An 18,676-nucleotide genomic window follows, 5' to 3' on the forward strand; every position below is an offset into this window, starting at 1 on the left:
AAGCATATTTTGAGTATTTCTTCACTATTTTCAAATATAACCAATGAAACCATTATTTTTGTACTTTTTGCTTTAATTCAAGCAAATGTAACGATATTCATTCAAAAACTGTTCAAATTGAATTTTCAATAAGAAATTGTTGTCACGGATTTTGTATCTTGAAGAAAAAAAACATGCGATTATTTCGGTACACTTTTTAATGCATTTTGTTCTGGACAAAGTTTCGACCGAATTCAGCTTAATTACATATAAAATACTCATTAAAAGTGATTTCATCTCGATTGAGACCTTGCAAACCCGCTCCCGGATGGGCTCGAACCACAAACCTTTTGAATAACAGCTGATCGCGCTAACCATTGCGCAACGGAAGCCCAAAGATTAAATGTTCGTCAGGTATAATGGAAAAACTCTGAATTTTACGTTACATCAAAGACCTCACAACACCGCTCCCAGATGGGCTCGAACCACCAACCTTTCGGTTAACAGCCGAACGCGCTAACCATTGCAACACGGAAGCCCAAAGATTAAATGTTCGTCAGGTATTGTGGAAAAACTTTGGATTTTTACGTTACACTTGAGATCTCACAACACTGCTCCCGGGTGGGCTCGATCCACCAACCTTTCGGTTAACAGCCGAACGCGCTAACCATTGCAACACGGAAGCCCAAAAATTAAATGGTCGTCTGGTATTGTGGAAAAACTTTGACTTTTTACATCACATCTGAGACCTCACAACAACGCTCACGGATGGGCTCGAACCACCAACCTTTCGGTCAACAGCCGAACGCGCTAACCATTGGGCCACGGAAGCCCAAAAATTAAGTGGTCGTCAGGTATTGTGGAAAAACTTTGGCTTTTTACGTTACATCTGAGACCTCACATCACCGCTCCCGGGTGGGCTTGAACCACCAACCTTTCGGTCAACAGCCGAACGCGCTAACTATTGCGCCACGGAAGGCAAAAAATTATATGGTCGTCAGGAATTGTGGAAAAACTTTGGCTTTTTACGTTACATTTGAGATACCACAACACCGCTTCCGTGGCTCAATGGTTAGCGCGTTCGGCTATTAACCAATAGTTTTGTGGTTCGAGCCCACCCGGGAGCGGTGTTGTGGAATCTCAAATGTAACGTAAAAAGCCAAAGTTTTTCCAAAATACCTGACGACCATTTAATTTTTGTGCTTCCGTGGCGCAATGGTTAGCGCGTTCGGCTGCTACCCGAAAAGTTGGTGGTTCGAGCCCACCCGGGAGCGGTGTTGTAAAATCTCAAATGTAACGTAAAAAGCCAAAGTTTTTCCACAATAACTGACGAACATTTAATTTTTGGGCTTCCGTGGTGCAATGGTTAGCGCGTTCGGCTGTTAACCGAAAGGTTGGTGGTTCGAGCCCATCCGTGAGCGGTGTTGTAAGGTCTCAGATGTGACGTAAAAAGTCAAAGTTTTTTCACAATACCTGACGAACATTTAATTTTTGGGCTTCCGTGGCGCAATGGTTAGCGCGTTCGGCTGTTAACCGAAAAGTTGGTGGTTCGAGCCCACCCGGGAGCGGTGTTGTAAAATCTCAAATGTAACGTAAAAAGCCAAAGTTTTTCCACAATACCTGACGACCATTTAATTTTTGGGCTTCCGTGGCGCAATGTTAGCGCGTTCGGCTGTTAACCGCGAGGCTGGTGGTTCGAGCCCACCCTAGAGCGGAGCTGTGGGGTCTCAGATGTAGCGTAGAAAGTCAAAACTTTTCCACAATACGTGACAACCATTTAATTTCTGAGCTTCCGTGGCTCAATGGTTAGCGCGTTCGGCTTTTAACCAATAGGTTGGTGGTTCGAGCCCACCCGGGAGCGGTGTTGTGGGATCTCAAATGTAATGTAAAATGCCAAAGTTTTTCCACAATACCTGACGACCATTTAATTTTTGGGCTTCCGTGGCGCAAGGGTTAGCGCGTTCGGCTGTTTACTGAAAGGTTGGTGGTTCGAGCCCATCCGTGAGCGGTGTTGTGAGGTCTCAGATGTGACGTAAAAAGTCAAAGTTTTTCCACAATACCTGACGAACATTTAATTTTGGGCTTCCGTGGCGCAATGGTTAGCGCGTTCGGCTGTTAACCGAGAGGCTGGTGTTTCGAGCCCACCCGGAAGTGGTGTTGTGGGGTCTCAGATGTAGCGTAAAAAGTCAAAACTTTTCCACAATACGTGACAACCATTTAATTTCTGAGCTTCCGTGGCTCAATGGTTAGCGCGTTCGGCTGTTAACCAATAGGTTGGTGGTTCGAGCCCACCCGCGAGCGGTGTTGTGAAGTCTCAAATGTAATGTAAAATGCCAAAGTTTTTCCACAATACCTGACGACCATTTCATTTCTGAGCTTCCTTGGCTCCATGGTTAGCGCGTTCGGATGTTAACCAAAAAGTTGGTGGTTCGAGCCCACCCGGGAGCGGTGTTGTGGGATCTCAAATGTAACGTAAAAAGCCAAAGTTTTTCCACAATACCTGACGACCATTTAATTTTTGGGCTTCCGTGGCGCAATTATTAGCGCGTTCGGCTGTTAACCGAAAGGTTGGTTGTTCGAGCCCATCCGTGAGCGGTGTTGCAAGGTCTCAGATGTGACGTAAAAAGTCGAAGTTTTTCCACAATACCTGACAACCATTTCATTTCTGACCTTCCTTGGCTCCATGGTTAGTGCGTTTAGCTGTTATTCAAATTTTTGTGGTTCGATCCCATCCCGGAGCGGTGTTGTGAAGTCTCAGATGTGACGTAAAAAGTCAAAGTTTTTCCACAATACCTGACGACAATTTCATTTCTGAGCTTCCTTGGCTCCATGGTTAGCGCGTTCGGATGTTACCCAAAAGGTTGGTGGTTCGAGCCCACCCGGGAGCGGTGTTGTGGGATCTCAAATGTAACGTAAAATGCCCAAGTTTTTCCACAATACCTGACGACCATTTAATTTTTGGGCTTCCGTGGCGCAATTATTAGCGCGTTCGGCTGTTAACCGAAAGGTTGGTGGTTCGAGCCCATCCGTGAGCGGTGTTGCAAGGTCTCAGATGTGACGTAAAAAGTCGAAGTTTTTCCACAATACCTGACGACCATTTCATTTCTGACCTTCCTTGGCTCCATGGTTAGTGCGTTCAGCTGTTATTCAAAAGGTTTGTGGTTCGAGCCCATCCCGGAGCGGTGTTGTGAAGTCTCAGATGTGACGTAAAAAGTCAAAGTTTTTCCACAATACCTGACGACAATTTCATTTCTGAGCTTCCTTGGCTCCATGGTTAGCGCGTTCGGATGTTACCCAAAAGGTTGGTGGTTCGAGCCCACCCGGGAGCGGTGTTGTGGGATCTCAAATGTAACGTAAAATGCCCAAGTTTTTCCACAATACCTGACGACCATTTAATTTTTTGGCTTCCGTGGCGCAATGGTTAGCGCGTTCGGCTGTTAACCGAAAGGTTGGTGGTTCGAGCCCATCCGTGAGCGGTGTTGTGAGGTCTCACATGTGACGTAAAAAGTCAAAGTTTTTCCACAATACCTGACGAACATTTAATTTTTGGGCTTCCGTGGCGCAATGGTTAGCGCGTTCGGCTTTTAACCGAAAGGTCGGTGGTTCGAGCCCACCCGGGAGCGATGTTGTGAGATCTCACATGTAACGTAAAAATCCAAAGTTTTTCCACAGTACCTGACGAACATTTAATCTTTGGGCTTCCGTGGCGCAATGGTTAGCGCGTTCGGCTGTTAACCGGAAGGTTGGTGGTTCGAGCCCACCCGGGAGCGGTGTTGTGAGAAGTCACATGTAACGTAAAAATACAAAGTTTTTCCACAATACCTGACGAACATTTAATCTTTGGGCTTCCGTTGCGCAATGGTTAACGCCGTCGGCTGTTAACCGAAATGTTGGTGGTTCGAGCCCATCCGGGAGCGGTGTTGTGAGGTCTTAGATGTAACGTAAAAGTCAGAGTTTTATTAAAAATAACTGACGAGCATTTAATTTTTGGGCTTCCGTGGCGCAATGGTTAGCGCGTTCAGCTGTTATTCAAAAGGTTTGTGGTTCGAGCCCATACGGGAGCGGTGTTGTGAAGTATCAGATGTGACGTCAAAAGTCAGAGTTTTTCCACAATACCTGACGACCATTGCATTTCTGAGCTTCCTTTTCTCGAAGGTTAGCGCGTTCGGATGTTAACCAAAAGGTTGGTGGTTCGAGCCCATCCGGGAGCCGTGTTGTGAAGTCTCAAATGTAAAAAGCCAAAACTTTTCCACAATACCTGACGACCATTTGATTTTTGGGCTTCCGTGGCTCAATGGTTAGCGAGTTCGGCTGTTAACCAATAGGTTGGTGGTTCGAGCCCACCCGCGAGCGGTGTTGTGGGATCTCAAATGTAATGTAAAATGCCAAAGTTTTTCCACAATACCTGACGACCATTTAATTTTTGGGCTTCCGTGGCGCAATGATTAGCGCGTTCGACTGTTAACGGAAAGACTGGTGGTTCGAGCCCACCCGGGAGAGGTGTTGTGGGGTCTCAGATGTAGCGTAAAAAGTCAAAACTTTTCCTCAATACGTGACAACCATTTAATTTCTGAGCTTCCGTAGCTCAATGGTTAGCGTGTTCGGCTGTTAACCAATAGTTTGGGTGTTCGAGCCCACCCGGGAGCTGTGTTGTGGGATCTCAAATGTTACGTAAAAAGCCAAAGTTTCTCCACAATGCCTGAGAACCATTTAATTCTTGGGCTTCCGTGGCGCAATGGTTAACGCCGTCGGCTGTTAACCGAAAGGTTGGTGGTTCGAGCCCATCCGGGAGCGGTGTTGTGAGGTCTTAGATGTAATGTAAAAGTCAGAGTTTTTCCACAATACCTGACGACCATTGCATTTCTGAGCTTCCTTTTCTCGAAGGTTAGCGCGTTCGGATGTTAACCAAAGGGTTGGTGGTTCGAGCCCACCCGGGAGCCGTGTTGTGAAGTCTCAAATGTAAAAAGCCAAAGTTTTTCCACAATACCTGACGACCATTTAATTTTTGGGCTCCGTGGCGCAATGGTTAGCGCGTTCGGCTTTTAACCGAAAGGTTGGTGGTTCGAGCCCACCCGGAAGTGGTGTTGTTGGGTAAAAAGTCAAAACTTTTCCACAATACGTGACAACCATTTAATTTCTGAGCTTCCGTGGCTCAATGGTTAGCGCGTTCGGCTGTTAACCAATAGGTTGGTGGTTCGAGCCCACCCGGCAGCGGTGTTGTGAGATCTCAAATGTAACGTAAAAAGCCAAAGTGTTTCCACAATACCCGACGACCGTTGAATTTTGGGCTTCCCTGGCGCAATGGTTAGCGCGTTCGGCTGTTAACCGAAAGGTTGGTGGTTCGAGCCCACCCGGGAGCGGTGTTGTAAGATCTCAAACGTAACGTAAAAAGCCAAAGTGTTTCCACAATACCCGACGACCGTTTAAGTTTTGGGCTTCCGTGGCGCAATGGTTAGCGCGTTCGGCTGTTAACCGAAAGGTTGGTGGTTCGAGCCCACCCGGGAGCGGTGTTGTATAATCTCACATGTAACGTAGAAATCCAAAGTTTTCCCACAATACCTGACGAACATTGAATCTTTGGGCTTCCGTTGCGCAATGGTTAACGCCGTCGGCTGTTAACCGAAAGGTTGGTGGTTCGAGCCCATCCGGGAGCGGTGTTGTGAGGTGTTAGATGTAACGTAAAATTCAGAGTTATTTAAAAATAACTGACGAACATTTAATTTTTGGGATTCCGTGGCGCAATGGTTAGCGCGTTCAGCTGATATTCAAAAGGTTTGTGGTTCGAGCCCATCCGGGAGCGGTGTTGTGAAGTCTCAAATGTAACGTAAAAAGCCAAAGTTTTTCCACAATACCTGACGACCATTTGATTTTTGGGCTTCCGTGGCTCAATGGTTAGCGCGTTCGGCTGTTAACCAATAGGTTGGTGGTTCGAGCCCACCCGGGAGCGGTGTTGTGGGATCTTAAATTTAATGTAAAATGCCACAGTTTTTCCACAATACCTGACGACCATTTAATTTTTGGGCTTCCGTGGCGCAATGGTTAGCGCGTTCGACTGTTAACGGAAAGGCTGGTGGTTCGAGCCCACCCGGGAGAGGTGTTGTGGGGTCTCAGATGTAGCGTAAAAAGTCAAAACTTTTCCACAATACGTGACAACCATTTAATTTCTGAGCTTACGTAGCTCAATGGTTAGCGCGTTCGGCTGTTAACCAATAGTTTGGGTGTTCGAGCCCACCCGGGAGCTGTGTTGTGGTATCTCAAATGTATCGTAAAAAGCCAAAGTTTCTCCACAATGCCTGACGACTATTTAATTCTTGGGCTTCCGTGGCGCAATGGTTAACGCCGTCGGCTGTTAACCGAAAGGTTGGTGGTTCGAGCCCATCTGGGAGCGGTGTTGTGAGGTCTTTGATGTAACGTAAAATTCAGAGTTTTTCCATTATACCTGACGAACATTTAATCTTTGGGCTTCCCTGGCGCAATGGTTAGCGCGTTCGGCTGTTAACCGAAAGGTTGGTGGTTCGAGCCCACCCGGGAGAGGTGTTGTGAGGTTCAGATGTAGCGTAAATTGTCAGAACTTTTCCACAATACGTGACAACCTTTCAATTTCTGAGCTTCCGTGGCTCAATGGTTAGCACGTTCGGCTGTTAATCAATAGGTTGATGGTTCGAGCCCACTCGGGAGCGGTTTTGTGAGGTCTTAGATGTGACGTAAAATTCAGTACTGACTGCACTCGACGCTGCTTATCTTCGGTGATAGGACTAGAACCGGTGTATTCAGCGTGATAGGGCCTTGCCGAGAGTGCTATTTAATAATTTGAATTTAATTAACCTTCATCTATATAAAACAATAACAAAAAGAAGACATGTTTGCTTTTTTCATATCTATTGGAATTTAAAACAGGAAAAAAAAGTTAAAAAGCCAACGGCACGCATTGTTTCTAACTGGTCTCCCTCCCAAGTACTGACTGCGCTCGACGCTGCTTAACTTCGGAGATCGGACGAAAACCGGTGTTTTCAGCGTGATATGGCCGTTGCCGAGAGTGCTAGTTAATAATTCGAATTTAAATTAAGTGAGACAAATTAACCTTCATCATTTTAAAACAATAACATAAAGAAAATATGTTTGTTTTTTTTGAAATCTATTGGAATTTAAAAGAGGAAAAAAAAGTGAAAAAGCCAACGGCACGCAGTGTTCCTAAGTGGTCTCCCTCCCAAGTACTGACTGCGCTCGACGCTGCTTAACTTCGGTGATCGGACGAAAACCGGTGTTTTCAGCGTGATATGGCCGTTGCCGAGAGTGCTAGTTAATAATTCGAATTTAAATTAAGAGAGACAAATTAACCTTCATCATTTTAAAACAATAACATAAAGAAAATATGTTTGCTTTATTCATATCTATTGGAATTTAAAAGAGGAAAAAAAGTGAAAAAACCAACGGCACGCAGTGTTCCTAAGTGGTCTCCCTCCCAAGTACTGACTACGCTCGACGCTGCTTAACTTCGGTGATCGGACGAGAACCGGTGTTTTCAGCGTGATATGGCCGTTGCCGAGAGTGCTAGTTAATAATTGGAATTTAAATGAAGTGAGACAAATTAACCTTCATCTTTTTAAAACATTAACAAAAAGAAAATATGTTTGCTTTTTATAAATCTATTGGAATTTAAAAGAGGAAAAAAAAGTGAAAAAGCCAACGGCACGCAGTGTTCCTAAGTGGTCTGCCTCCCAAGTACTGACTGCGCTCGACGTTGCTTTACTTCGGTGATTGGACGAGAACCGGTGTTTTCAGCGTGATATGGCCGTTGCCGAGAGTGCTATTTAATAATTTGAATTTAATTAACCTTCATCTTTATAAAACAATAACAAAAAGATGATATGTTTGCTTTTTTCATATCTGGTGGATTTTAAAAGAGGAAACAAAAAGGAAAAAGCGAACGGCACGCAATGTTCCCAAGTACTGGCTGCGCTCGACGCTGTTTAACTTCCGTGATCGGACGAGAACCGGTGTTTTCAGCTTGATATGGCCGTTTCCGAGAGTGCTAGTTAATAATTCGAATTTAAATTAAGTGCGACAAATTAACCTTCATCTTTTTAAAACAATAACAAAAAGAAAATATGTTTCCTTTTTTGAAATCCATTGGAATTTAAAAGAGGAAAAAAAAGTGAAGAAGCCAACGGCCCACACTGTTCCAAAGTGGTCTCCCTCCCAAGAACTGACTGCGCTCGACGCTGCTTAACTTCGGTGATCGGACGAGAACCGGTGTCCTCATCGTGATGTGGCCGTTGCCGAGAGTGCTAGATAATAATTCGAATTTAAATTAAGTGAGACAAATTAACCTTCATCTTTTTAAAACAATAACAAAAAGAAAATATGTTTGCTTTTTTCATATCTATTGGAATTTAAAAGAGGAAAAAAAAAGTGAAAAAGTCAACGGCACGCAGTGTTCCTAAGTGGTCTCCCTCCCAAGTACTGACTGCGCTCGACGCTGCTTAACTTCGGTGATTGGACGAGAACCGGTGTTTTCAGCGTGATATGGCCGTTGCCGAGAGTACTATTTAATTATTTGAGTTTAATTAACCTTCATCTTTATAAAACAATAACAAAAAGAAGATATGTTTGCTTTTTTCATATCTGGTGGAATTTAAAAGAGGAAACAAATGTGAAAAAGCCAACGGCACGCAGAGTTTCCAAGTACTGACTGCGCTCGACGCTGCTTAACTTCGGTGATCGGACGAGAACCGGTGTTTTCAGCGTGATATGCCCGTTGCCGAGAGTGCTAGTTAATAATTCGAATTTAAATTAAGTGCGACAAATTCACCTTCATCTTTTTAAAACATTAACAAAAAGAAAATATGTTTGCTTTTTATAAATCTATTGGAATTTAAAAGAGGAAAAAAAAGTGAAAAAGCCAACGGCACGCAGTGTTCCTAAGTGGTTTCCCTCCCAAGTACTCTCCCTCCCAAGTACTGACTGCGCTCGACGCTGCTTAACTTCGGTGATTGGACGAGAACCGGTGTTTTCAGCGTGATATGGCCGTTGCCGAGAGTACTATTTAATAAATTGAATTTAATTAACCTTCATCTTTATAAAACAATAACAAAAAGAAGATATGTTTGCTTTTTTCATATCTGGTGGAATTTAAAAGAGGAAACAAATGTGAAAAAGCCAACGGCACGCAGAGTTTCCAAGTACTGACTGCGCTCGACGCTGCTTAACTTCGGTGATCAGACGAGAACCGGTGTTTTCAGCGTGATATGGCCGTTGCCGAGAGTGCTAGTTAATAATTCGAATTTAAATTAAGTGCGACAAATTAACCTTCAACTTTTTAAAACAATAACAAATAGAAAATATGTTTGCTTTTTTCATATCTATTGGAATTTAAAAGAGGAAAAAAAGTGAAAAAGCCAACGGCACGCAGTGTTCCATAGTGGTCTCCCTCCCAAGTACTGACTGCGCTCGACGCTGCTAAGTTCGGTGATCGGACGAGAACCGGTGTATTCAGCGTGACATGGGCGTTGCCAAGAGTGCTAGTTAATAATTTCAATTTAATTAACCTTCATCTTATAAAACAATAACAAAAAGAAGGTATGTTTGCTTTTTTCATATCTGGTGGATTTTTAAAGAGGAAACAAAATGGAAAAAGCGAACGGCACAGAGTGTTCCCAAATACTGGCTGCGCTCGACGCTGCTTAACTTCCGTGATCGGACGAGAACCGGTGTTTTCAGCGTGATATGGCCGTTGCCGAGAGTGCTAGTTAATAATTCGAATTTAAATTAAGTGCGACAAATTAACCTTCATCTTTTTAAAACAATAACAAATATAAAAAATATGTTTGCTTTATTTCATAACTGGTGGAGTTTAAAAGGGGAAAGAAAAGTGACAAAGCCAACGGCACGCAGTGTTCTCAAGTACTGACTGCGCTCGACGCTGCTTAACTTCGGTGATCGGACGAAAACCGGTGTTTTCAGCGTGATATGGCCGTTGCCAATAGTGCTAGTTAATAATTCGAATTTAAATTAAGTGAGACAAATTAACCTTCATCATTTTAAAACAATAACATAAAGAAAATATGTTTGCTTTTTTCATATCTATTGGAATTAAAAGAGGAAAAAAAGTGAAAAAGCCAACGGCACGCAGTGTTCCTAAGTGGTCTCCCTCCCAAGTACTGACTGCGCTCGACGCTGCATAACTTCGGTGATCGGACGAGAACCGGTGTTTTCAGCGTGATATGGCCGTTGCCGAGAGTGCTAGTAAATAATTCGAGTTTAAATTAAGTGAGACAAACTAACCTTCATCTTTTTAAAACAATAACAAAAAGAAAATATGTGACCTTTTTTGAAATCCATTGGAATTTAAAAGAGGAAAAAAAACTGAAAAAGCCAACGGCACGCACTGTTCCTAAGTGGTCTCCCTCCCAAGTACTGACTGCGCTCGACGCTGCTTAACTTCGGTGATCGGACGAGAACCGGTGTTCTCAGCGTGATGCGGCCGTTGCCGAGAGTGCTGGTTAATAATTCGAATTTAAATTAAGTGAGACAAATTAACCTTCATCTTTTTAAAACAATAACAAAAAGAAAATATGTTTGCTCTTTTCATATCTATTGGAATTTAAAAGAGGAAAAAAAAAGTGAAAAAGCCAACGGCACACAGTGTTCCTAACTGGTCTCACTCCCAAGTACTGACTGCGCTCGACGCTGCTTAACTTCGGTGATCGGACGAGAACCGGTGTTTTCAGCGTGATTTGGCCGTTGCCGAGAGTGTTAGTTAATAATTCGAATTTAAATTAAGTGAGACAAATTAACCTTCATCTTTTTAAAACAATAACAAAAAGAAAATATGTTTGCTTTTTTCATATCTATTGGATTTGAAAGACAAAAAAAAGTGAAAAAGCTAACGGCACGCAGTGTTCCTAAGTGGTCTCCCTCCCCAGTACTGACTGCGCTCGACGCTGCTTAACTTCGGTGATCGGACGAGAACTGTTGTTTTCAGCGTGATATGGCCGTTGCCGAGTGTGCTAGTTAATAATTCGAATTTAAATTAAGTGAGACAAATTAACCTTCATATTTTTAAACCAATAACAAAAAGAAAATATGTTTGCTCTTTTCATATCTATTGGAATTTAAAAGAGGAAAAAAAAGTGAAAAAGCCAACGGCACACAGTGTTCCTAACTGGTCTCCCTCCCAAGTACTGACTGCGCTCGACGCTGCTTAACTTCGGTGATCGGACGAGAACCGGTGTTTTCAGCGTGATATGACCGTTGCCGAGAGTGCTAGTTAATAATTCGAATTTAATTAACCTTCCAATTTATAAAACAATAACAAAAAGAACATATGTTTGGATTTTTCATATCTGGTGGAATTTAATAGAGGAAACAAAAAGGAAAAGCCAACGGCACGCAGTGTTCCCAAGTACTGACTGCGCTCGACGCTACTTAACTTCGGTGATCGGACGAGAACCGGTGTTTTCAGCGTGATATGGCCGTTGCCGAGAGTGCTAGTTGATAATTCGAATTTAAATTAAGTGAGACAAATTAACCTTCATATTTTTAAAACAATAACAAAAAGAAAATATGTTTGGTTTTTTCATATCTATTGGAATTTAAAAGAGGAAAAAAAGTGAAAAAGCCAACGGCACGCAGTGTTCCTAAGTGGTCTCCCTCCCAAGTACTGACTGCGCTCGACGCTGCTTAACTTCGGTGATCGGACGAGAACTGTTGTTTTCAGCGTGATATGGCCGTTGCCGAGAGTGCTTGTTAATAATTCGAATTTAATTAACCTTCATATTTATAAAACAATAACAAAAAGAACATATGTTTGGATTTTTCATATCTGGTGGAATTTAAAAGAGGAAACAAAAAGGAAAAGCCAACGGCACGCAGTGTTCCCAAGTACTGACTGCGCTCGACGCTACTTAACTTCGGTGATCGGACGAGAAACGGTGTTTTCAGCGTGATATGGCCGTTGCCGAGAGTGCTAGTTAATAATTCGAATTTAAATTAAGTGCGTAAAATTAACCTTCATCTATTTAAAACAATAAAAAATATAAAATATGTTTGCTTTTTTCATATCTATGGGAATTTAAAAGAGGAAAAAAAAAGTGAAAAAGCCAACGGCACACAGTGTTCCTAACTGGTCTCCCTCCCAAGTACTGACTGCGCTCGACGCTGCTTAACTTCGGTGATCGGACGAGAACCGGTGTTTTCATCGTGATATGGCCGTTGCCGAGAGTGCTAGTTAATAATTCGAATTTAAATTAAGTGAGACAAATTAACCTTCATATTTTTAAAAAAATAACAAAAAGAAAATATGTTTGGTTTTTTCATATCTATTGGAATTTAAAAGAGGAAAAAAAAGTGAAAAAGCCAACGGCACGCAGTGTTCCTAAGTGGTCTCCCTCCCAAGTACTGACTGCGCTCGATGCTGCTTAACTTCGGTGATCGGACGAGAACCGGTGTTTTCAGCGTGATATGGCCGTTGCCGAGAGTGCTAGTTAATAATTCGAATTCAATTAACCTTCATATTTATAAAACAATAAAAAAAAGAACATATGTTTGGATTTTTCATATCTGGTGGAATTTAAAAGAGGAAACAAAAAGGAAAAGCCAACGGCACGCAGTGTTCCCAAGTACTGACTGCGCTCGACGCTACTTAACTTCGGTGATCGGACGAGAACCGGTGTTTTCAGCGTGATATGGCCGTTGCCGAGAGTGCTAGTTAATAATTCGAATTTAAATTAAGTGCGTAAAATTAACCTTCATCTATTTAAAACAATAACAAATATGAAATATGTTTGCTTTTTTCATATCTATGGGAATTAAAAAGAGGAAAAAAAAGTGAAAAAGCCAACGGCACACAGTGTTCCTAACTGGTCTCCCTCCCAAGTACTGACTGCGCTCGACGCTGCTTAACTTCGGTGATCGGACGAGAACCGGTGTTTTCATCGTGATATGGCCGTTGCCGAGAGTGCTAGTTAATAATTCGAATTTAAATTAAGTGAGACAAATTAACCTTCATATTTTTAAAACAATAACAAAAAGAAAATATGTTTGGTTTTTTCATATCTATTGGAATTTAAAAGAGGAAAAAAAAGTGAAAAAGCCAACGGCACGCAGTGTTTCTAAGTGGTCTCCCTCCCAAGTACTGACTGCGCTCGATGCTGCTTAACTTCGGTGATCGGACGAGAACCGGTGTTTTCAGCGTGATATGGCCGTTGCCGAGAGTGCTAGTTAATAATTCGAATTTAATTAACCTTCATATTTATAAAACAATAAAAAAAAAGAACATATGTTTGGATTTTTCATATCTGGTGGAACTTAAAAGAGGAAACAAAAAGGAAAAGCCAACGGCAGGCAGTGTTCCCAAGTACTGACTGCGCTCGACGCTACTTAACTTCGGTGATCGGACGAAAACCGGTGTTTTCAGCGTGATATGGCCGTTGCCGAGAGTGCTAGTTAATAATTCGAATTTAAATTAAGTGAGACAAATTAACCTTCATCATTTTAAAACAATAACATAAAGAAAATATGTTTGCTTTTTTCTTATCTATTGGAATTTAAAAGAGGAAAAAAAGTGAAAAAGCCAACGGCACGCAGTGTTCCTAAGTGGTCTCCCTCCCAAGTACTGACTGCGCTCGACGCTGCTTAACTTCGGTGATCGGACGAGAACCGGTGTTTTCAGCGTGATATGGCCGTTGCCGAGAGTGCCAGTTAATAATTCGAATTAAAATTAAGTGAGACAAATTAACTTTCATCATTTTAAAACAATAACATAAAGAAAATATGTTTGCTTTTTTCTTATCTATTGGAATTTAAAAGAGGAAAAAAAGTGAAAAAGCCAACGGCGCGCAGTGTTCCTAAGTGGTCTCCCTCCCAAGTACTGACTGCGCTCGTCGCTGCTTAACTTCGGTGATCGGACGAGAACCGGTGTTTTCAGCGTGATATGGCCGTTCCCGAGAGTGCTAGTTAATAATTCGAATTTAAATTAAGTGCGTAAAATTAACCTTCATCTATTTAAAACAATAACAAATATAAAATATGTTTGCTTTTTTCATATCTATTGGATTTGAAAGACAAAAAAAAGTGAAAAAGCTAACGGCACGCAGTGTTCCTAAGTGGTCTCCCTCCCCAGTACTGACTGCGGTCGACGCTGCTTAACTTCGGTGATCGGACGAGAACTGTTGTTTTCAGCGTGAAATGGCCGTTGCCGAGAGTGCTAGTTAATAATTCGAATTTAAATTAAGTGAGACAAATTAACCTTCATATTTTTAAAACAATAACTAAAAGAAAATATGTTTGCTTTTTTCATATCTATTGGAATTTAAAAGAGGAAAAAAAAATGAAAAAGCCAACGGCACGCACTGTTCCTAAGTGGTCTCCCTCCCAAGTACTGACTGCGCTCGACGCTGCTTAACTTCGGTGATCGGACGAGAACCGGTGTTCCCAGCGTGATGTGGCCGTTGCCGAGAGTCCTAGTTAATAATTCAAATTTAAATTAAGTGAGACAAATTAACCTTCATCTTTTTAAAACAATAACAAAAAGAAAATATATTTGCTCTTTTCATATCTATTGGAATTTAAAAGAGGAAAAAAAAAGTGAAAAAGCCAACGGCACACAGTGTTCCTAACTGGTCTCCCTCCCAAGTACTGACTGCGCTCGACGCTGCTTAACTTCGGTGATCGGACGAGAACCGGTGTTTTCAGCGTGATATGACCGTTGCCGAGAGTGCTAGTTAATAATTCGAATTTAATTAACCTTCATATTTATAAAACAATAACAAAAAGAACATATGTTTGGATTTTTCATATCAGGTGGAATTTAAAAGAGGAAACAAAAAGGAAAAGCCAACGGCACGCAGTGTTCCCAAGTACTGACTGCGCTCAACGCTACTTAACTTCGGTGATCGGACGAGAACCGGTGTTTTCAGCGTGATATGGCCGTTGCCGAGAGTGTTAGTTAATAATTCGAATTTAAATTAAGTGAGACAAATTAACCTTCATATTTTTAAAACAATAACAAAAAGAAAATATGTTTGGTTTTTTCATATCTATTGGAATTTAAAAAAGGAAAAAAAAGTGAAAAAGCCAACGGCACGCAGTGTTCCTAAGTGTTCTCCCTCCCATGTACTGACTGCGCTCGACGCTGCTTAACTTCGGTGATCGGACGAGAACCGGTGTATTCAGCGTGACATGGTCGTTGCCGAGAGTGCTAGTTAATAATTTGAGTTTAATTAACCTTCATCTTTATAAAACAATAACAAAAAGAAGGTATGTTTGCTTTTTTCATATCTGGTGGATTTTAAAAGGGGAAACAAAAAGGAAAAAGCCAACGGCACGCAGTGTTCCCAAGTACTGGCTACGCTCGACGCTGCTTAACTTCGGTGATCGGACGCAAACCGGTGTTTTCAGCGTGATATGGCCGTTGCCGAGAGTGCTAGTTAATAATTCGAATTTAAATTAAGTGAGACAAATTAACCTTCATCATTTTAAAACAATAACATAAAGAAAATATGTTTGCTTTTTTCTTATCTATTGGAATTTAAAAGAGGAAAAAAAGTGAAAAAGCCAACGGCACGCAGTGTTCCTAAGTGGTCTCCCTCCCAAGTACTGACTGCGCTCGACGCTGCTTACCTTCGGTGATCAGACGAGAACCGGTGTTTTCAGCGTGATATGGCCGTTGCCGAGAGTGCTAGTTAATAATTCGAATTTAAATTAAGTGAGACAAATTAACCTTCATCATTTTAAAACAATAACATAAAGAAAATATGTTTGCTTTATTCTTATCTATTGGAATTTAAAAGAGGAAAAAAAGTGAAAAAGCCAACGGCACGCAGTGTTCCTAAGTGGTCTCCCTCCCAAGTACTGACTGCGCTCGACGCTGCTTAACTTCGGTGATCGGACGAGAACCGGTGTTTTCAGCGTGATATGGCCGTTGCCGAGAGTGCTAGTTAATACTAAGTATTTACAAATAATTCAACTTTATTTACGCAATAAAATTTTAAAACTCGGAAAAACAATAAATTTTACCGAGCTCCGACGACTAGTTTCGCATCTTACAGATGCATCATCAGGTCTAAATTAAGGGGCGAGATTTTCTATCACAAATTAACAATCATCACGTGGTTCCATAAAGGTCGGGGATTTTTCTATTCCAAAGTTCAATAATATAGCTACCCGGACCGTCGTCTCGGTTTAGAGCTTGTAGTTTTTTACGTTTTTTATAAATTTCAAATGATGCTAGTTAATAATTCGAATTTAAATTAAGTGCGTAAAATTAACCTTCATCTATTTAAAACAATAACAAATATAAAATATGTTTGCTTTTTTCATATCTATTGGAATTTAAAAGAGGAAAAAAAAGTGAAAAAGCCAACGACACACAGTGTTCCTAACTGGTCTCCCTCCCAAGTACTGACTGCGCTCGACGCTGCTTAACTTCGGTGATCGGACGAGAACCGGTGTTTTCAGCGTGATTTGGCCGTTGCCGAGAGTCCTTGTTAATAATTCGAATTTAATTAACCTTCATATTTATAAAACAATAACAAAAAGAACATATGTTTGGATTTTTCATATCTGGTGGAATTTAAAAGAGGAAACAAAAAGGAAAAGCCAACGGCACGCAGTGTTCCCAAGTACTGACTGCGCTCGACGCTACTTAACTTCGGTGATCGGACGAGAACCGGTGTTTTCAGCGTGATTTGGCCATTGCCGAGAGTGTTAGTTAATAATTCGAATTTAAATTAAGTGAGACAAATTAACCTTCATCTTTTTAAAACAATAACAAAAAGAAAATATGTTTGCTTTTTTTCATATCTATTGGATTTGAAAGACAAAAAAAGTGAAAAAGCTAACGGCACGCAGTGTTCCTAAGTGGTCTCCCTCCCCAGTACTGACTGCGCTCGACGCTGCTTAACTTCGGTGATCGGACGAGAACCGGTGTATTCAGCGTGACATGGCCGTTGCCGAGAGTGCTAGTTAATAATTTAAGTTTAATTAACCTTCATCTTTATAAAACAATAACAAAAAGAAGGTATGTTTGCTTTTTTCATATCTGGTGGATTTTAAAAGAGGAAACAAAAAGGAAAAAGCCAACGGCACGCAGTGTTCCCAAGTACTGGCTGCGCTCGACGCTGCTTAACTTCGGTGATCGGACGAAAACCGGTGATTTCAGCGTGATATGGCCGTTGCCGAGAGTGCTAGTTAATAATTCGAATTTAAATTAAGTGAGACAAATTAACCTTCATCATTTTAAAACAATAACATAAAGAAAATATGTTTGCTTTTTTCTTATCTATTGGAATTTAAAAGAGGAAAAAAAGTGAAAAAGCCAACGGCACGCAGTGTTCCTAAGTGGTCTCCCTCCCAAGTACTGACTGCGCTCGACGCTGCTTAACTTCGGTGATCGGACGAGAACCGGTGTTTTCAGCGTGATATGGCCGTTGCCGAGAGTGCTAGTTAATAATTCGAATTTAAATTAAGTGAGACAAATTAACCTTCATCATTTTAAAACAATAACATAAAGAAAATATGTTTGCTTTTTTCTTATCTATTGGAATTTAAAAGAGGAAAAAAAGTGAAAAAGCCAACGGCGCGCAGTGTTCCTAAGTGGTCTCCCTCCCAAGTACTGACTGCGCTCGTCGCTGCTTAACTTCGGTGATCGGACGAGAACCGGTGTTTTCAGCGTGATATGGCCGTTGCCGAGAGTGCTAGTTAATAATTCGAATTTAAATTAAGTGCGTAAAATTAACCTTCATCTATTTAAAACAATAACAAATATAAAATATGTTTGCTTTTTTCATATCTATTGGATTTGAAAGACAAAAAAAAGTGAAAAAGCTAACGGCCCGCAGTGTTCCTAAAAGTCTCCCTCCCCAGTACTGACTGCGCTCGACGCTGCTTAACTTCGGTGATCGGACGAGAACTGTTGTTTTCAGCGTGATATGGCCGTTGCCGAGAGTGCTAGTTAATAATTCGAATTTAAATTAAGTGAGACAAATTAACCTTCATATTTTTAAAACAATAACAAAAAGAAAATATGTTTGCTTTTTTCATATCTATTGGAATTTAAAAGAGGAAAAAAAAATGAAAAAGCCAACGGCACGCACTGTTCCTAAGTGGTCTCCCTCCCAAGTACTGACTGCGCTCGACGCTGCTTAACTTCGGTGATCGGACGAGAACCGGTGTTCCCAGCGTGATGTGGCCGTTGCCGATAGTCCTAGTTAATAATTCGAATTTAAATTAAGTGAGACAAATTAACCTTCATCTTTTTAAAACAATAACAAAAAGAAAATATATTTGCTCTTTTCATATCTATTGGAATTTAAAAGAGGAAAAAAAAGTGAAAAAGCCAACGGCACACAGTGTTCCTAACTGGTCTCCCTCCCAAGTACTGACTGCGCTCGACGCTGCTTAACTTCGGTGATCGGACGAGAACCGGTGTATTCAGCGTGACATGGTCGTTGCCGAGAGTGCTAGTTAATAATTTGAGTTTAATTAACCTTCATCTTTATAAAACAATAACAAAAAGAAGGTATGTTTGCTTTTTTCATATCTGGTGGATTTTAAAAGGGGAAACAAAAAGGAAAAAGCCAACGGCACGCAGTGTTCCCAAGTACTGGCTACGCTCGACGCTGCTTAACTTCGGTGATCGGACGAGAACCGGTGTTTTCAGCGTGATATGGCCGTTGCCGAGAGTGTTAGTTAATAA

The 18,676-nt window shown here is 41.5% G+C and overlaps 12 non-coding genes and 35 pseudogenes across 12 annotated transcripts; 3 read left to right on the plus strand and 44 right to left on the minus strand.

The window, feature by feature from the left end:
- The first annotated feature begins 1,180 nt into the window (after positions 1–1,180).
- TRNAS-GCU (transfer RNA serine (anticodon GCU)) lies at positions 1,181–1,253 on the plus strand. Its single transcript has one exon. It is a non-coding gene; the product is annotated as a tRNA-Ser (tRNA).
- A 2,276-nt stretch (positions 1,254–3,529) lies between these two features.
- TRNAK-UUU (transfer RNA lysine (anticodon UUU)) lies at positions 3,530–3,602 on the plus strand. The gene has a single exon. It is a non-coding gene; the product is annotated as a tRNA-Lys (tRNA).
- Positions 3,603–5,413: 1,811 nt separating this feature from the next.
- TRNAN-GUU (transfer RNA asparagine (anticodon GUU)) lies at positions 5,414–5,486 on the plus strand. Its single transcript has one exon. It is a non-coding gene; the product is annotated as a tRNA-Asn (tRNA).
- A 1,406-nt stretch (positions 5,487–6,892) lies between these two features.
- On the minus strand, positions 6,893–7,011 carry LOC149686609 (5S ribosomal RNA; annotated as a pseudogene).
- A 138-nt stretch (positions 7,012–7,149) lies between these two features.
- Positions 7,150–7,268, minus strand: LOC149686610 (5S ribosomal RNA). The gene has a single exon (XR_016383940.1). It is a non-coding gene; the product is annotated as a 5S ribosomal RNA (ribosomal RNA).
- Positions 7,269–7,404: 136 nt separating this feature from the next.
- On the minus strand, positions 7,405–7,523 carry LOC149686611 (5S ribosomal RNA). The gene has a single exon (XR_016383935.1). It is a non-coding gene; the product is annotated as a 5S ribosomal RNA (ribosomal RNA).
- A 137-nt stretch (positions 7,524–7,660) lies between these two features.
- LOC149686612 (5S ribosomal RNA) lies at positions 7,661–7,779 on the minus strand (annotated as a pseudogene).
- Positions 7,780–8,141: 362 nt separating this feature from the next.
- On the minus strand, positions 8,142–8,260 carry LOC149686613 (5S ribosomal RNA; annotated as a pseudogene).
- A 138-nt stretch (positions 8,261–8,398) lies between these two features.
- Positions 8,399–8,517, minus strand: LOC149686614 (5S ribosomal RNA; annotated as a pseudogene).
- A 122-nt stretch (positions 8,518–8,639) lies between these two features.
- On the minus strand, positions 8,640–8,742 carry LOC149686615 (5S ribosomal RNA; annotated as a pseudogene).
- A 137-nt stretch (positions 8,743–8,879) lies between these two features.
- Positions 8,880–9,014, minus strand: LOC149686616 (5S ribosomal RNA; annotated as a pseudogene).
- A 122-nt stretch (positions 9,015–9,136) lies between these two features.
- On the minus strand, positions 9,137–9,239 carry LOC149686617 (5S ribosomal RNA; annotated as a pseudogene).
- A 136-nt stretch (positions 9,240–9,375) lies between these two features.
- Positions 9,376–9,493, minus strand: LOC149686618 (5S ribosomal RNA; annotated as a pseudogene).
- Positions 9,494–9,857: 364 nt separating this feature from the next.
- LOC149686619 (5S ribosomal RNA) lies at positions 9,858–9,960 on the minus strand (annotated as a pseudogene).
- Positions 9,961–10,095: 135 nt separating this feature from the next.
- Positions 10,096–10,214, minus strand: LOC149686620 (5S ribosomal RNA). The gene has a single exon (XR_016383900.1). It is a non-coding gene; the product is annotated as a 5S ribosomal RNA (ribosomal RNA).
- A 137-nt stretch (positions 10,215–10,351) lies between these two features.
- Positions 10,352–10,470, minus strand: LOC149686621 (5S ribosomal RNA; annotated as a pseudogene).
- Positions 10,471–10,608: 138 nt separating this feature from the next.
- Positions 10,609–10,727, minus strand: LOC149686622 (5S ribosomal RNA; annotated as a pseudogene).
- Positions 10,728–10,862: 135 nt separating this feature from the next.
- Positions 10,863–10,981, minus strand: LOC149686623 (5S ribosomal RNA; annotated as a pseudogene).
- A 137-nt stretch (positions 10,982–11,118) lies between these two features.
- On the minus strand, positions 11,119–11,237 carry LOC149686624 (5S ribosomal RNA; annotated as a pseudogene).
- Positions 11,238–11,358: 121 nt separating this feature from the next.
- Positions 11,359–11,461, minus strand: LOC149686625 (5S ribosomal RNA; annotated as a pseudogene).
- Positions 11,462–11,597: 136 nt separating this feature from the next.
- On the minus strand, positions 11,598–11,716 carry LOC149686626 (5S ribosomal RNA; annotated as a pseudogene).
- Positions 11,717–11,837: 121 nt separating this feature from the next.
- Positions 11,838–11,940, minus strand: LOC149686627 (5S ribosomal RNA; annotated as a pseudogene).
- A 138-nt stretch (positions 11,941–12,078) lies between these two features.
- Positions 12,079–12,197, minus strand: LOC149686628 (5S ribosomal RNA; annotated as a pseudogene).
- Positions 12,198–12,334: 137 nt separating this feature from the next.
- Positions 12,335–12,453, minus strand: LOC149686629 (5S ribosomal RNA). The gene has a single exon (XR_016383941.1). It is a non-coding gene; the product is annotated as a 5S ribosomal RNA (ribosomal RNA).
- A 121-nt stretch (positions 12,454–12,574) lies between these two features.
- Positions 12,575–12,677, minus strand: LOC149686630 (5S ribosomal RNA; annotated as a pseudogene).
- A 137-nt stretch (positions 12,678–12,814) lies between these two features.
- Positions 12,815–12,933, minus strand: LOC149686631 (5S ribosomal RNA; annotated as a pseudogene).
- A 137-nt stretch (positions 12,934–13,070) lies between these two features.
- LOC149686632 (5S ribosomal RNA) lies at positions 13,071–13,189 on the minus strand (annotated as a pseudogene).
- Positions 13,190–13,550: 361 nt separating this feature from the next.
- Positions 13,551–13,669, minus strand: LOC149686633 (5S ribosomal RNA). Its single transcript, XR_016383934.1, has one exon. It is a non-coding gene; the product is annotated as a 5S ribosomal RNA (ribosomal RNA).
- A 136-nt stretch (positions 13,670–13,805) lies between these two features.
- On the minus strand, positions 13,806–13,924 carry LOC149686634 (5S ribosomal RNA; annotated as a pseudogene).
- Positions 13,925–14,059: 135 nt separating this feature from the next.
- Positions 14,060–14,178, minus strand: LOC149686635 (5S ribosomal RNA; annotated as a pseudogene).
- Positions 14,179–14,315: 137 nt separating this feature from the next.
- On the minus strand, positions 14,316–14,434 carry LOC149686636 (5S ribosomal RNA; annotated as a pseudogene).
- A 138-nt stretch (positions 14,435–14,572) lies between these two features.
- LOC149686637 (5S ribosomal RNA) lies at positions 14,573–14,691 on the minus strand (annotated as a pseudogene).
- A 121-nt stretch (positions 14,692–14,812) lies between these two features.
- On the minus strand, positions 14,813–14,915 carry LOC149686638 (5S ribosomal RNA; annotated as a pseudogene).
- Positions 14,916–15,052: 137 nt separating this feature from the next.
- Positions 15,053–15,171, minus strand: LOC149686639 (5S ribosomal RNA; annotated as a pseudogene).
- A 122-nt stretch (positions 15,172–15,293) lies between these two features.
- On the minus strand, positions 15,294–15,396 carry LOC149686640 (5S ribosomal RNA; annotated as a pseudogene).
- A 136-nt stretch (positions 15,397–15,532) lies between these two features.
- LOC149686641 (5S ribosomal RNA) lies at positions 15,533–15,651 on the minus strand. The gene has a single exon (XR_016383967.1). It is a non-coding gene; the product is annotated as a 5S ribosomal RNA (ribosomal RNA).
- A 136-nt stretch (positions 15,652–15,787) lies between these two features.
- Positions 15,788–15,906, minus strand: LOC149686642 (5S ribosomal RNA). Its single transcript, XR_016383945.1, has one exon. It is a non-coding gene; the product is annotated as a 5S ribosomal RNA (ribosomal RNA).
- Positions 15,907–16,336: 430 nt separating this feature from the next.
- Positions 16,337–16,455, minus strand: LOC149686643 (5S ribosomal RNA; annotated as a pseudogene).
- A 121-nt stretch (positions 16,456–16,576) lies between these two features.
- LOC149686644 (5S ribosomal RNA) lies at positions 16,577–16,679 on the minus strand (annotated as a pseudogene).
- Positions 16,680–16,814: 135 nt separating this feature from the next.
- Positions 16,815–16,933, minus strand: LOC149686645 (5S ribosomal RNA; annotated as a pseudogene).
- A 122-nt stretch (positions 16,934–17,055) lies between these two features.
- Positions 17,056–17,158, minus strand: LOC149686646 (5S ribosomal RNA; annotated as a pseudogene).
- A 136-nt stretch (positions 17,159–17,294) lies between these two features.
- On the minus strand, positions 17,295–17,413 carry LOC149686647 (5S ribosomal RNA). The gene has a single exon (XR_016383957.1). It is a non-coding gene; the product is annotated as a 5S ribosomal RNA (ribosomal RNA).
- A 136-nt stretch (positions 17,414–17,549) lies between these two features.
- Positions 17,550–17,668, minus strand: LOC149686648 (5S ribosomal RNA). Its single transcript, XR_016383943.1, has one exon. It is a non-coding gene; the product is annotated as a 5S ribosomal RNA (ribosomal RNA).
- Positions 17,669–17,803: 135 nt separating this feature from the next.
- Positions 17,804–17,921, minus strand: LOC149686649 (5S ribosomal RNA; annotated as a pseudogene).
- A 137-nt stretch (positions 17,922–18,058) lies between these two features.
- On the minus strand, positions 18,059–18,177 carry LOC149686650 (5S ribosomal RNA; annotated as a pseudogene).
- Positions 18,178–18,314: 137 nt separating this feature from the next.
- Positions 18,315–18,433, minus strand: LOC149686651 (5S ribosomal RNA; annotated as a pseudogene).
- A 122-nt stretch (positions 18,434–18,555) lies between these two features.
- LOC149686652 (5S ribosomal RNA) lies at positions 18,556–18,658 on the minus strand (annotated as a pseudogene).
- Between the last annotated feature and the right edge of the window lie 18 nt (positions 18,659–18,676).

The sequence above is a fragment of the Phalangium opilio genome, unplaced genomic scaffold (genome assembly GCF_054372755.1).
Source record: "Phalangium opilio isolate 3A_F unplaced genomic scaffold, DU_Popi_V2 ptg000031l_1, whole genome shotgun sequence".
In the NCBI taxonomy this organism is placed as follows: domain Eukaryota; kingdom Metazoa; phylum Arthropoda; class Arachnida; order Opiliones; family Phalangiidae; genus Phalangium; species Phalangium opilio.